Source organism: Aquila chrysaetos, chromosome 1 (assembly GCF_900496995.4).
Source record: "Aquila chrysaetos chrysaetos chromosome 1, bAquChr1.4, whole genome shotgun sequence".
Taxonomy (NCBI): domain Eukaryota; kingdom Metazoa; phylum Chordata; class Aves; order Accipitriformes; family Accipitridae; genus Aquila; species Aquila chrysaetos.
Window position 1 is genome coordinate 84,381,248 of NC_044004.1, and position 12,369 is coordinate 84,393,616.

Consider the following 12,369-nt stretch of genomic DNA (forward strand, 5'->3'; position numbering starts at 1 on the left):
GTAGCGCACACCTGGTACCCTAGCATTAGCTGTCAGAAGAGGAGGCACTGGGTCTCCGCTGGTTGTATGCTGTCAGCCCAAAGGCAGTAGGTTCACCCAGAGGGCACTTCATTGCCCTCATGGTAGTCTGAACGCTGGGCAGATGAATCTCCCCAAAACAGAGATTGCTGTGTACACAGTGGAGGCTGTGGACTTTCCACAAGTACTGTTTTCCTGACGTGTGTAGCATACACAGTTTTACAAGGTACTCATTGTTCACAAGTGTTTATAGTTTGGAAATACTGCTGTATTTGAATATTGCAAGGGAAAAAATGAAAGAGGACACTAAAAATGGAGGAAAGTCTTCTGTAGGGCTGGGCATGTACCTTCAGCTCCCATTCTGAATCTCAGCAGCCCTCCATGCTGGGTATGGCTGTGGGAAATATTCCCAGATCTGTATACTTATGCATAGTCAGCGTATACAGAATTACATGTGTATGCCCAGGTCCCACTGTCAGCAAAAAGAACATATGCTCAATGTTGTCTTGGGATAGACGTGCGCTGAGGCACATGTCTTCGGTCTGAAGTAAGCTACCTCTCCGCAAAAACCTGTCAAAGGAGAGTTTGACTTGTAGATCCCACAGAAAAACCTCCATGTTCAGATGGTTTCATAGGCCCCTACAGTTACTGTTCAAAGGACTAGGAGAACCTTCGCTGTTTCCTGTTCTACATTTTAGGGGAATATGATCTCTTCATTATGGAAGTGCTAGTAAACAGTGGCTTATTGGTGGCACCCTCCAAACTTCTTACAGCAATGCAGCTTATAATTGCAGGATATTTTTTGTAAAATGCTAGGTGCAAAACCAGGCACCTAAAATATAAACTCAGCTCAAACCATACTAAAAGCAACACATTCACACAAAAATTTAAAAAGATAAAGCAAGACCCTAGGTTTTTCCTTGGGCTGTGGACAAACTGCATTCTAGAAGGTGCTACCTCACATGGTCTTCACCAGCCGTCCCAAGTCCCTGTCTGTCGAAGCTTGCAGCCCCACCAGTTCTGATACCCAAGAGGGAAAGGCCTGTCTCCACTGTGGGTGCCTTTGTAACCCCTGTGGCCAAAAACATCGAGAATACTCGATATACTGGGGGATTATCATGGTTGCTACCATGCTGCTACACGTCTGTAAAATCATGGAACAGGATGCGTATTCCCCACAGGATACTCTGATAAAAGGGTTGTGCACTGTGCTGAGTCCACTGATGCTCAGAGTTGACTGCAACTGGCAGGGTTTTGCTTGTCTCAGACGGTACCATTTTATGCTTTCAGGCCAGCAGGATGCCATTTGAAGTCTAGATGTAGGACGGGGAAGCAGTCAATACGTTTGTCTATTGCCATTTTGTTTTCAAACCACTTTTATGACAAGTCAGGCGCATGGGTTTGTACTCTGTGATCCAGCCCTGTTGTTCACGCTAGTGGAGACATCAGAAAAATTTAACCGATGATTGCCCGATGAGTAGCAGGAAAGTCGTCTTTCGTGGCAAGGACATAGAAATGGCGCCCGGGTCCTTTGTCATTTAGATGCCTGTGCGATTTAGGTGCCTCTGCCTCAACTGAGTCAAGCACAAACTGAGATGCCGCTCTCTTCACAACAAAACAACCTGATCTCACTCCTTCACAGCCTGTTTTCCTGGTGTCTCCAGGGACACTTGATCAAACAAGACACGATGCTGTATGGAGAGAGCTGTGCCAAACCTAGACTGCTATCTGCCTCTTGAAATACATGTCCACTGAAAATGCCCCATCTGGCACCTGAGAAAGATACACTCCAGCAACTTACTTCTCTCTCTGCTGTGTCAGAAAGTGTGTATTTACAGGAATGCTGTGCAACAGCTTCTAACAAGGGGCATCCCTGCTCAAATGATCTCTCAGCCTAAGGCTACGGGGACAAGCAGATGCAGGTGATGGGGAGAGAAGCAGCAGGCAGTCTGTACGTCTGTCAGGGAGTTTGAGCAGAAGCAGCATGGTTACTTACCATCCTTCCTGCCTTGTTACATCCCCAGGTATCCCTCATGTTTGGAGATACTTTAGGTTGCGGAAGAGTTTACCACAGCGAGCTATTTATTAAAAAAAAAGGCTAACCTTGTAAAAATACATACATGCACTGTCTATGTATTCCAGCTCCTGCCTGCCAAGAAGTGCATCCTTTCCCTGTGCAGACTGGAATACGCTTTTTATAGTGGGACCAAGACCAGCCCGGAAGGAGCAGGTAAGGTCATGGAAATGTATCTTTTTCACATCATAGAAAGCGTGTGTGATTCTCAAACGAGGTGCCTGCCCTTAAAACACGTACGCTTACGCAACAGGGGGATGCTCCTTGGAGCCTAAAACCATCCTAAAACCATGCGTCTTCTGCCATTTCGGGGCTGGAGGCGGGAGCACCTGACAGAGCAATGAGGCTGGTGGCTGCCGCAGATGTGAGGGGAGCTGGCATGCGCAAAGCAGGGTCTGATCTGCCTTGCAGACCGTGACACCGCTCTGCGCACAGATGGCTCTCTTTCCAAGTCGTCTTTGCTTGCTCTGACTGGCCCTCTTCTCACATACTACAGACAGACTCAGAATGGTGCTTCCCAATCCAAGCAGCAGCAAATAATCCACTACAATGGTGTGTGTCATATATGCAGGGTAAAGAACAAATCACTGAGAGCAGAACGGGGAAGAGGGGTTCTCCTGAAGCCCAGATGCTTGGTGTTAACACAGTTGCTTTCTTCATGCCCGATTAGAGTCTGATGCTATGTGCTCTTTTCTATGCCAGTTTTGCAGTCTTGGATGCAGCCTAAAAATAACTTGGAAAGGAATTATTAATTATCTCGGAGGCACAGATGAAGCTTAAAAAATGCTTCCTATGACTGTTTGCCAAACAATCACAAAACAAAACCACCCCCCAACTTACAGGAGAAGGAGACGGCTTTAGCAGAAAGTAAACCTCTCTTGGGTTCTGCCCATCTCTGGTGATAAGCCACTGGCATACTTTTCTCTCGTTCCTTCTGCAGAGTGGCTGCTGATGCTCTACTCTCTAATTAGGCCCACTCCAGCTTTGTGGAGGAGGCGAGAGCCTGCATATGCAAAACATGTACACAACAAATGTGCGTCTGCTGTACTGTCATGTTCCAGTCCAGAAAGACAGCGTTCACCTGCACACCTCTGTGTTCTTTGTGGAGCTCCTAGGATATAAAAGCGACTCTCTATGCCAGGTAAGATGCTGCCAGCGAAATGTGCTTAGCTGCGGGAGCTGGTTACAGGGAAGTTTAGCCTAGACGTCCAAGGGATTCAGAGGAGGGGCCGCACCGTGCAGCAGGGTACATTATCTGGCTAATAATTCCTCTGCTCTGCTACGCTGTCACTGCACCGGTGACAGTCAGGGGCCTTTCCTCAGACAAAATTTCTCAAAAAACTCACATTTCCTGACCTTGGCACACCAAACAAGCAACCCTTACTATGTAATGAGGTTACCTGCCCCGACCAGCATGGGACATGTCCAACATTTGCACGGTTATCACTATGGATAACAGAAGATCCCCTGTGCCTGCACAGGAAGGGTGTAAAGCTACATTGTCTTATCTGAGGAAGGCCATGGCCAAGCTTTAAACGCAGCAGCTCCTTGGCCATCCGAGCGCCCTGTTTGCATTCCATATGACATCCTTGCACAGCTCCAGACACCAATGACCTTACCAGTAATTAAGAGTGGAAATTTCATTCCCATGTGCCCTTGGATAACAGGTCAATTTAAAGGAGGTGTTTTTCTTAGCCCGTCAAATACCTGACAGGGTGTTGTAAAGCTGGTTAATTTGTATGGCTGCCGCGCTTGGGATGAACACTGTTACCTACAACAGAGGGAATAGCCCGCTGTTCCTCTGTCATAGGCCTTGGTGGGACTTTGCATCCACCTTGCTTGGGTACCGTTTTTAAGAGCTCCTGCATGATGTAGGATTTCTCCACATAGTTCAGCAGCCAGGCCCTGTAGTGTGGGCGCAGTCAGGGCTCAGAGGTGCAGAGAGCAAATATACCTCACTGAGCTGACCAGCCTCTGAAAGCAATTCCAAGCATCCATGATCTTCAGGACAAATCTTTCCAAAAACCGCCACTCGGTCCCTGCTCTGTATTAGTGCCTAGCTCCATCCCCGTAGGGGAATGTCCATTTTGTTGGCCATGTTGCAGGATTAAGCTAGCCCTCCCTCAGGTGCCTGGCTATGTGTTTTGTCCAAACCGGTATGGACAGGAGTTGGATGGCAGGCATGCTGGCCTCACAGAGCAGCAGCTTGAGGAAGGGCAGAAATAAGACCTTTGCGTGAGAGGCCTTTTGTGGGTGGTGTGTGCACCAATACCTTAGTGTTATCCACGAGGCCGGCAAAAGGATGGCATAGTGCTTCTGGGTGGGCCCTGGCATTGAAAAAGCAAATGTTCTCTTTTTTCAATCAGCTTCTCTTCAGAAAGCCTTGAGATACACAGGTGGTGGGGCTTTTGGCCCAGGGATCCATCCAGCTGCACATAAAGGCCACGCAAAGGCCTTCTGTACGAACCACTTCAACCCAGATCTGCTCCTATCACACCATGCTCGGTGCTAGCATCGACATAGCCAGTCTGAGTTGTACATGGCTGCACCCAGACAAACACGTTGGAGCTGTAAGGTGTGCGTTTCCTCAGGTAGTGGCTGATCAAGGAAATACCTGGGTTGTGAGAAAGTGTGCAAGAGCAGGTCTGTGGATTCTCCAGAACCAGCAATCACTGAAGAAGGAAACAAGCTAGAGGGATTAGCTCTGACGTTCACGTTTTAACTGTACCTTCTCCTCCCAGGGCAAACAACTGACATAGAGATGAAGACAGTGTCATTGTGGATGGTGCAGGCCGTGGAAGATGAAAGATGACAGTGAAGGTAAGTCCCTCCCCACTTTTATCAAATCTCCCATAATAATCCTCACACCACAGCTGGCTCCCTTTGGAATAAGTGCACTAACAAGACCCTCCCTCTTCTTACGGGAGAATGGCAGCGGGACTCAGAGCAGCGGTTCCCAGACTTGGGGGATGTCAGCTTGAAGCAGGCTGTCTTTGTGGTGGTTTCAGATGGAAGTCTGAATTACCAGAAGGATCAGAATTATCAGAAGGAGCAGGAGAGTCTGCCAGAAAGCCCAAGGGCCAGCAAATAGAGCTGGTAGGAGCTGATTGAGAAAGCTTGGGAACTGTTATATCTGACATCACCCCTGTCATTAGTCTTGTTCTGTGGAACTGGGCAGGCCACTAACCTTTTTGCAGGCAAAAGTGGGTAGAGTAAAAGTCTCAACTTCTGGTCTTTTCTGGGCAGTGCGTTTTTCCTCGCAGTCAATGGACTGCTTACAAAAGTCACCAATGCATTTAGTGAACACCCAGTGATTTCCATGTCTAACGCTCAGCCTGCAGAGCCTATTCCGAGCTGCCACTTTGAATTTTGCCATCTATGGTTGCAATATGGTGGTCCCAGGAACATCCTGCCAACCCCCTTACTTCAGGCAGCTTTTCACAGAAGTCTCTTCCCCAAACATTATCCATGTCTAAATTTATAGTCCAGCAGTATCACCACTTTGGGGCCTCGGCAAAGGCCCTTGCATAAATAGCAAATCCCCTGTGACTAAGCAATCATCAGCAATTTTAGAGTGAGGGTGTTTTAAAGATTAGGACATGTTTGACTACTCAGAACAAAAACAAATGTCTCCTCACTCGTGGATTTAGTGTTTATAGATCTGCATGCGGCAAATTCTTTTGCTTTGTGTCTCTTGTTTTCTCTTTCATGGTAATAGCTGGGCATGAGTTTGTGGGTTTCCTTGTTTGTTTTGAAAGAGAGTGGATGGAGGTGGAAAAGGTTTTCTGTGCAGGAGCTGTGAGCCTATTGGTTTAGCCCTGAATAAGGGGATTATAGAGTCGGAAACCTGGGGAAACCCTGTGCTGGTAGGTCCTGTACACATTCCTTCAAACTGTTTTGGCATCTCTCCAAAAACAATGGTGATTTATGTAAGGTATTGTGAGAGAATGACAGGAGCGTGAGTATAAATCTGCCTCTCGGTCAGGGGAGAAAATATGCTTGCTATTTCGTTCAAGCTTGTTCAGGGGTAGAGAGTAGGGTAGGCAGGCATAATGCTGAGTAGCAAGGTAGGCGTTGCCAGTATCCACTGAGGAAACCAGGATGGTTTCTCACATTAGTAATGGTTCCTCCTCTCATTTTCAGGTGAACAGTTCAAAAAAATTCAGCTTGACAGTGGCTGAAACTTTAAGAGCTTTTGGAAAGAGGTCCAGTATCATAGTTCAAATCAAAATTACAATGCTTAGGAGCACCTTGGGTTTGAAAGGATGTGAAGGCTGAGGCTGGGGTTAGCTAGGCCATTCTAGCTCCAGCTGAACCACGTAAAGAGGCTTCTGCCCCTCTCGCTCAGCACTCTCCCACACAGGTGGAGGATGTTGCACACCCCCCCCCCCCCCCCCCCCCTCCCCGACTGATCCCTCGGGGCTGGTCCCTGATCTTGGCTCCAGGAGGAGGCAGGCTGAAAGCAGCTATTTCATTCACCAGCAGGAGCCTGTCTTGCCTCCTCTATGGCCAGACCCCACCCCCACGCTTTCTTGTTCCACCTTCCTTGAGGAATGAATGTTGAATTGCACGGTGGAAGCGTTTCCCTCTTCACGGGCATGTGAGTTACATCACACGTAAAGCTCTGCTAGGTTCTGTTTACTCCCCAATCTGTCCCTTTCCCAAAATACAGCTCTCATGGGCTCTATTTTCTTCCCTGTAGCAAATTTCCCCCCAAGAAACTAGGGAAAAACGATACCGCTCCCTCTTCCTGCTTACCACATGAACGAGCAGTGATTCTGCTGATCCAGACCTCTTCCAAAGTGCCACACCCCTTCAGTTTGTCTTTTTAATTGCATTGGTTGTGCATAAGGATCCTTTGGAGTGTACTGGAGTTAGAGATGCTGGCAGTACCTCCTGGGCTGTAAATCTCAGCCTACCCACAAGGCCACTTGCTGTCTGAGAGGTCAGTTATTGTAGCACTTTGTCACGGGGCTCTTCACACGCTGGGGTTAAGTCTCACAGCAGGCTTTGTCCAGGCTCCTCACTTTGTGCCAGGAGAGGGGTGCCTTTGTCCCCCAGTGCTCAGCGATCCCCCAACACCTTCCACAGGGTGACAACTCCTTGCAAAGTCAAGGTGAAGGCTGCCACCTGCTGAGTCACCCGAGCTGCCTCTGGTGACACCTGAGCGTGCCTTTGAGGTTTCTAAGCAGGCAGGCAGGCAGGTACACCATGGCACAGTGCTGTAGGGAAGGATCTCAGTGCGGGATTCAGCACTGGATCTGAATTTTTCATAAGCAGCATCAATCTTTTCCACTATGTTTACATTTAGACACATTTCATTTGGAGAGAAGGACTTTGGTATGAGTTTGCTTGGTGCGGTCTTGCTTTTTAAGGAAGAATCATCTTCAAGACCACCCCAAGGATGTTACTGTATGTCACCTGTTCATAACACGGGGCTCCCACAGGAGCTATTAAAAACTGCTGCTGAGGGTTACACCCCAGATGAAATACTGGGGAAGCCAACCGCAGAGTAAATCAAGTAAACACTCCTGAGCCTTAAGTGCTGATGTTCTGACTAAAGTGATGCTTGACAGTTTGAAAGGATCAGAAAAGAAGAGCTTTTTTCCCCCTCTCAAAATCTTGAGATTAAAAGCATTTGGTCCCCAGGAACTCTCGTTGATTCCTGTCAGTACACACACATACAGAGACATAGAGTAGTTCCTCTCTCTCTAGCTCTCCCAAATAAGTTTTCAACTCTGTGAGGAATTCATTCTACTTGGAAGGTGCCTCCTCAGAGCTGCATGCTGCCTGGTCTGGTCGTGCAGATCATTAATTGTGTGGCTGCTGAAATTTGCAGATTTTCATTTCTGTCGCATACATACTCACAGAATTTTACACCTGTCAGGCAAATAAATGATACTGATGTCCCAACTTGGAGACCTTTTCCTCAGTATTAGGATGAGGCATCCATCAGTCCCCTTGCACTTCTCACATCAAATCTTACACTGAAGCAATCTTCTGTTTATTCCCGTACTTGGGTCTCTGCACAGGTAAGGTGGGCTTTATTGTAGTCAACTTCAGTAGTCTATAAGTTAAGCATCTCATGCCTATCCTCCTTTATAGCCAGTAGAAAGAAACATCTCCAGTGGATGATTTGTCTGGATTATTTTAGGTACTTCATTTTAAATTAATTTCCCTATAGAAATGCCTTCTCCTTCACTATCTCAAAACAGCTAACTTAAGTTTGGCATCTGTCCTCTCAGTGGATAAATATGGGGTGGGTGAACACAGCATTAGTTTCTACAGGTAATTCAATATTTTATAGCCCACTGAAGTAAAAAAGACCACAAGGGATAGATATTGATTGTGTATAGCAGCAGAGATTTAGCAACTGAAGTCTTTAACATGAGTGATACTAGAGGCCAGATTTACTAGAGTCACATTCTTAAAGCAATTAAGATCCGATTGTATAATGAATGATTTGGAGATCACCACAAAGCTATGAGTTTCCCACCCTTGTTTCAGGTTGCAAAGACCTGGGCTCATCTCATTTAAGCATCTGTTGCAAGTACAATTTATTGTGCTGTTGCTCGGAGGATTATGATAAGGGAACAAAGCTGCAGAGTTAATTAATTAATGGAAGTCAGCGGTGGGTGGGGAGCACTATGAGGCTACAGGGTTCCCCGTACCATACCTTTCGCAGGGCTCTCGTTACCCTGGAATGTGCTCATGGCTGCTGCCGTGAGGTCGGATCGACTTTGATCTGCAGACGGTCACAGGCCTGCTTACAGCCAGTGGGTGTGTTAGCAGTCTTCTGTCAGGCTTGATGGAAGGAGCAATTAAACCCCATTTATGTAGGAGATAGCCTCGAAACAAGAGAAGGCAACACCCCAAGAATCACATGACCCGGCCTGCATAAAGCTAGGCCGTATGGGTGGCTGGAAGGGTCTTGCTCTTCAGCTTTGTACTGTTGCTGTTTCTATTAAGCAAACTTGTTTAGGAAAAGATTCTTTTCCTTGTTTTTCCCAATGCGTGTTTTTAATCGATAATTGAATAAGCCCAGATGGATTTGAGGTTTAGCTGAATGGGACTGTAGTCTGACTACCTGCTGACACGAGGCAAGGCTGAAGAGCTTTGAGTGACAGCACTGGAAAGGGAATGATAGCGAGGTACTGCCTTTAGAAACTTCAAACACATCACTTTATCAAAGGGTGATTCAAGACATCACTCAGCAAGTTGCTACAGACGTAAGTTATGATGTGAATACCAAGCACATTCCAATAACTGCCTCTGAAATGAGGAGAGTACATTACTTACTCAATATTGGTCAATATTGCATCCTTCCCCTTTTGAACAGAAGTGAGAAGAACTTTTTTTCTTAGCAGAGATGATAGGCCTGGGATCCTCTGCAAGTTCTGGGAACTAGGAAAAGCTTCTAGCAAAAAGAGCTCAACATTTTTAGAATGTACCTAGTTGTTTAGAAAAAGAAACAAAGAATATTTGCAAAAGCTACCGCAGTCCAGTGAGGAGTCTGGGCTTTCAGAGGCAGAGAGGAATCACGGCAGCTGCTTCACTACCTGCGCAAATGGACTGGTTTGCACTCTCCTCTCCCTGCAAGAGCAGTCTCCCCAGTTTCAAACCTGAACGGACCAGAGAGGGAACCACGGGATGGAAATGCCCTTTGTTTCTCTGCATGGATTATTGTGCAGTGAGTCACAGTGTGAGGAGAAAGCAGCTGTCGAGGGCACAAGGGATGGACAGCCTGCCGGAGGCACAGTTCTATCCTGACCTATGCTGCCCATGCTCTGGCCACTGCTGGCTGGGGACGTGATCATGAAGACCACCCTCACACACCTTCCTCCCCTCTTTGGAGAGAAAGCTCCGTAAGGCTCATGTGCCAGAGTGCTTTGTGGTACAGAAACCTCATGTTACTTAGTGAAGCCACAGAGGCCTGCCACAATGCTGCACCACAGCACAGTATCTTCAGCTTATTTTCCTAAGGTGAGTCTTAGCTATTGTGCAACGTGTGTCTCTCTTAGTCCCCCTCCAACAACAGGCCGAATTCAGACGCACATCTGGGATCTCAAGGATATGATGTTCGTGTCTGTGTCGTGAATACAGCCCACTGGAGAAGGAGCAAAATCCCCCCAGTGCCTCCACCAACTAGCAGAAACTAGAAACTAGCAGTGCAAGCTCACCTCAAAGAGCCCGCAGGCTCCAGCTCTAGACACCAATCCGGAGGAAACCTGGGATCGCCTGTCCTTGGGCAGCAAGTCCCTTAAACAGGCAGGGACAGACAGAGGAGTGAAGATAAGAAAACAGTGGGAAAAAGCCGTTCTAAAGCTCAAGCCCATGCTTCCTTCATTCTTGCTCTGATCACAGTGTTTATGCAAATAGTTTGATAAGTCTTAAGAAGTTGAACTGGTTGGCTGTTGACTTAAGCAGTTGTCAGCTCACTGGCTGAGGGCACCCACTGGTCCAGCAGGATGAAAGGTCAGTGTGAAACTATGGTCTGGTTTAACACTCCTGACCTGTGTCAGCAACACAAACCAGAGAGAAAGTCGGTAGAACTTTTCCCATCACCTTTCTCTCTGACACCAAGCCACTGTTTTATTTACAAGGCTCAGGCAGCTCATCTCCTCAGCCGCAAAGCACAGTTGAAAGTGGTCAAAAGAGCATTCAGCTACAGCTGTACGTTATAGACCACATCAAGCATGTAAAAAATAAATGACTGTGCTTCATAACCTTGATACTGCATAGAAACTGAATTATTCTCACAAAAATATGTATTACAGACACTCTTATTTGCGAACTGATTTCTCAGCTCCTTGGAAGCATTGAAATCATATTTTCAATATTTTTGTCCACAGCCCTGAGGGAACAAAACCTGTTTTAAGGAAGAAAATAGATTCATGCCTCATTCAGAAATCCCCATCTTCTGGGGTCTTAACGAGCGCTCAAAATATTGCCAAATTATCAAGAACTGGCAATTCTTAGTCTAATACGTCAGAGAAGTTTGCACAGATTGTGCACACATATAGTTACGCTATGCCAAGCATTTTGTCTCTTGGCCTGCTTGAAATCTACAGATGCCTGGAATAAAGTTGTCTGCTTATCTCAGAGAAGCAGCTGCAAACATGGCCAGCGAGTCTGGGGCATCCAAGGCCCTGACCAAAATCCTCCAGCTCTTGAAAGTAGACTGGTATGAGGCACTTCACCAAGCAGCATTAGCTCTTCAGTGCTTGTCTGCAGTGGTCACTGGGGCCTTGTTTGTCTCCTGTAACACGCGTGGAATACCTTGAATTTGGAAAATGGAGCTTGCCACCAGAAATATCGGACAACCCACGTGGAGGTCAGCTTTGAACTACTCATTCATGCAGATCCAGAGGGGATGCCTTTTGGGCTCCGATCCTTGTGATGGTCACAGAAATCTGTAAGAGACAACATGTCTTAGGAGACTGACGCCCTGGGATCAGTGGAGTTGTGTGAACACTGCCTTTATCTTTGTTGTTGGATCCTGCTAGAGATTTACATACCGCACTGGATTCAAGGTAGTGCAAGCAATGCAGGGAGCCAGCAGTAAGCTCAAGTGAGCTGAACTCCTAGTGAGTGGCCCGTGTGGCTGGGGATCTCATTCACTCAATTCACAAGCAAAGAGCAGGGACAGCGTCTGAGCTGCAAGGGTCCTGGACGATTGTTTAACAAATACATTTTAGTCAATCCTATTAAACCTGGCAGCCTTACGTATCTCACCAGCAGCCTCCTCCCTCCTCCACCCAGGGTCTAGTTGCCTTTAAACAGCAGACAAGATTCAAAATAAGATGCATAGGAAAAGCATACCCCTACTTTCACTAAATGTGCTAAATGGGACTCTATGGAGAGGTCAGAAATCCAACTGTGTGTCCTTTGAAGAGCTTCTCTAGAGGAGATGATACATTTTCTGGATCAAGGCTCTGTCCTCCTAATTTATGAGTAGCAGAAAGCTACAGCATCCTAACTATGCATTGGGTGGGCGTAAAAGAATGACTCATTAGCTTAATGGAGAGTTATCTGGGCAATAAATGCATGAATAAGAATATGTGACAATGAGTCACCATTGGATTGTATGCCTGGGTGGAACAGATGCAGGTACCATTTTGCTAGGGATTGGTGTAGGGGAGAGTTCAAGGTGGGTACAGGGAAGGTAGGATGCTTTTTTTATAGCTTAACTAAAGACCTTTAGCTGTAAGATACAGTTGCCAAGCTTCCCTGGTTTCACTTCACTAGCAGCATCACCCAAATAGGGTCAGTCTTGC

General features: G+C 46.9%; 1 long non-coding RNA gene across 1 annotated transcript in view; it reads left to right on the forward strand.

Annotated features, from left to right (window-relative positions):
• Positions 1 to 12,369, forward strand: part of LOC115346412 — a 49,763-nt gene that overhangs the window by 9,008 nt on the left and 28,386 nt on the right. Inside the window, exons 2-4 of the long non-coding RNA XR_003925135.2 lie at positions 2,161 to 2,248; positions 3,033 to 3,233; positions 4,834 to 4,912. This is a non-coding gene — a long non-coding RNA (uncharacterized LOC115346412). The remainder of the gene's footprint in view (positions 1 to 2,160; positions 2,249 to 3,032; positions 3,234 to 4,833; positions 4,913 to 12,369) is intronic.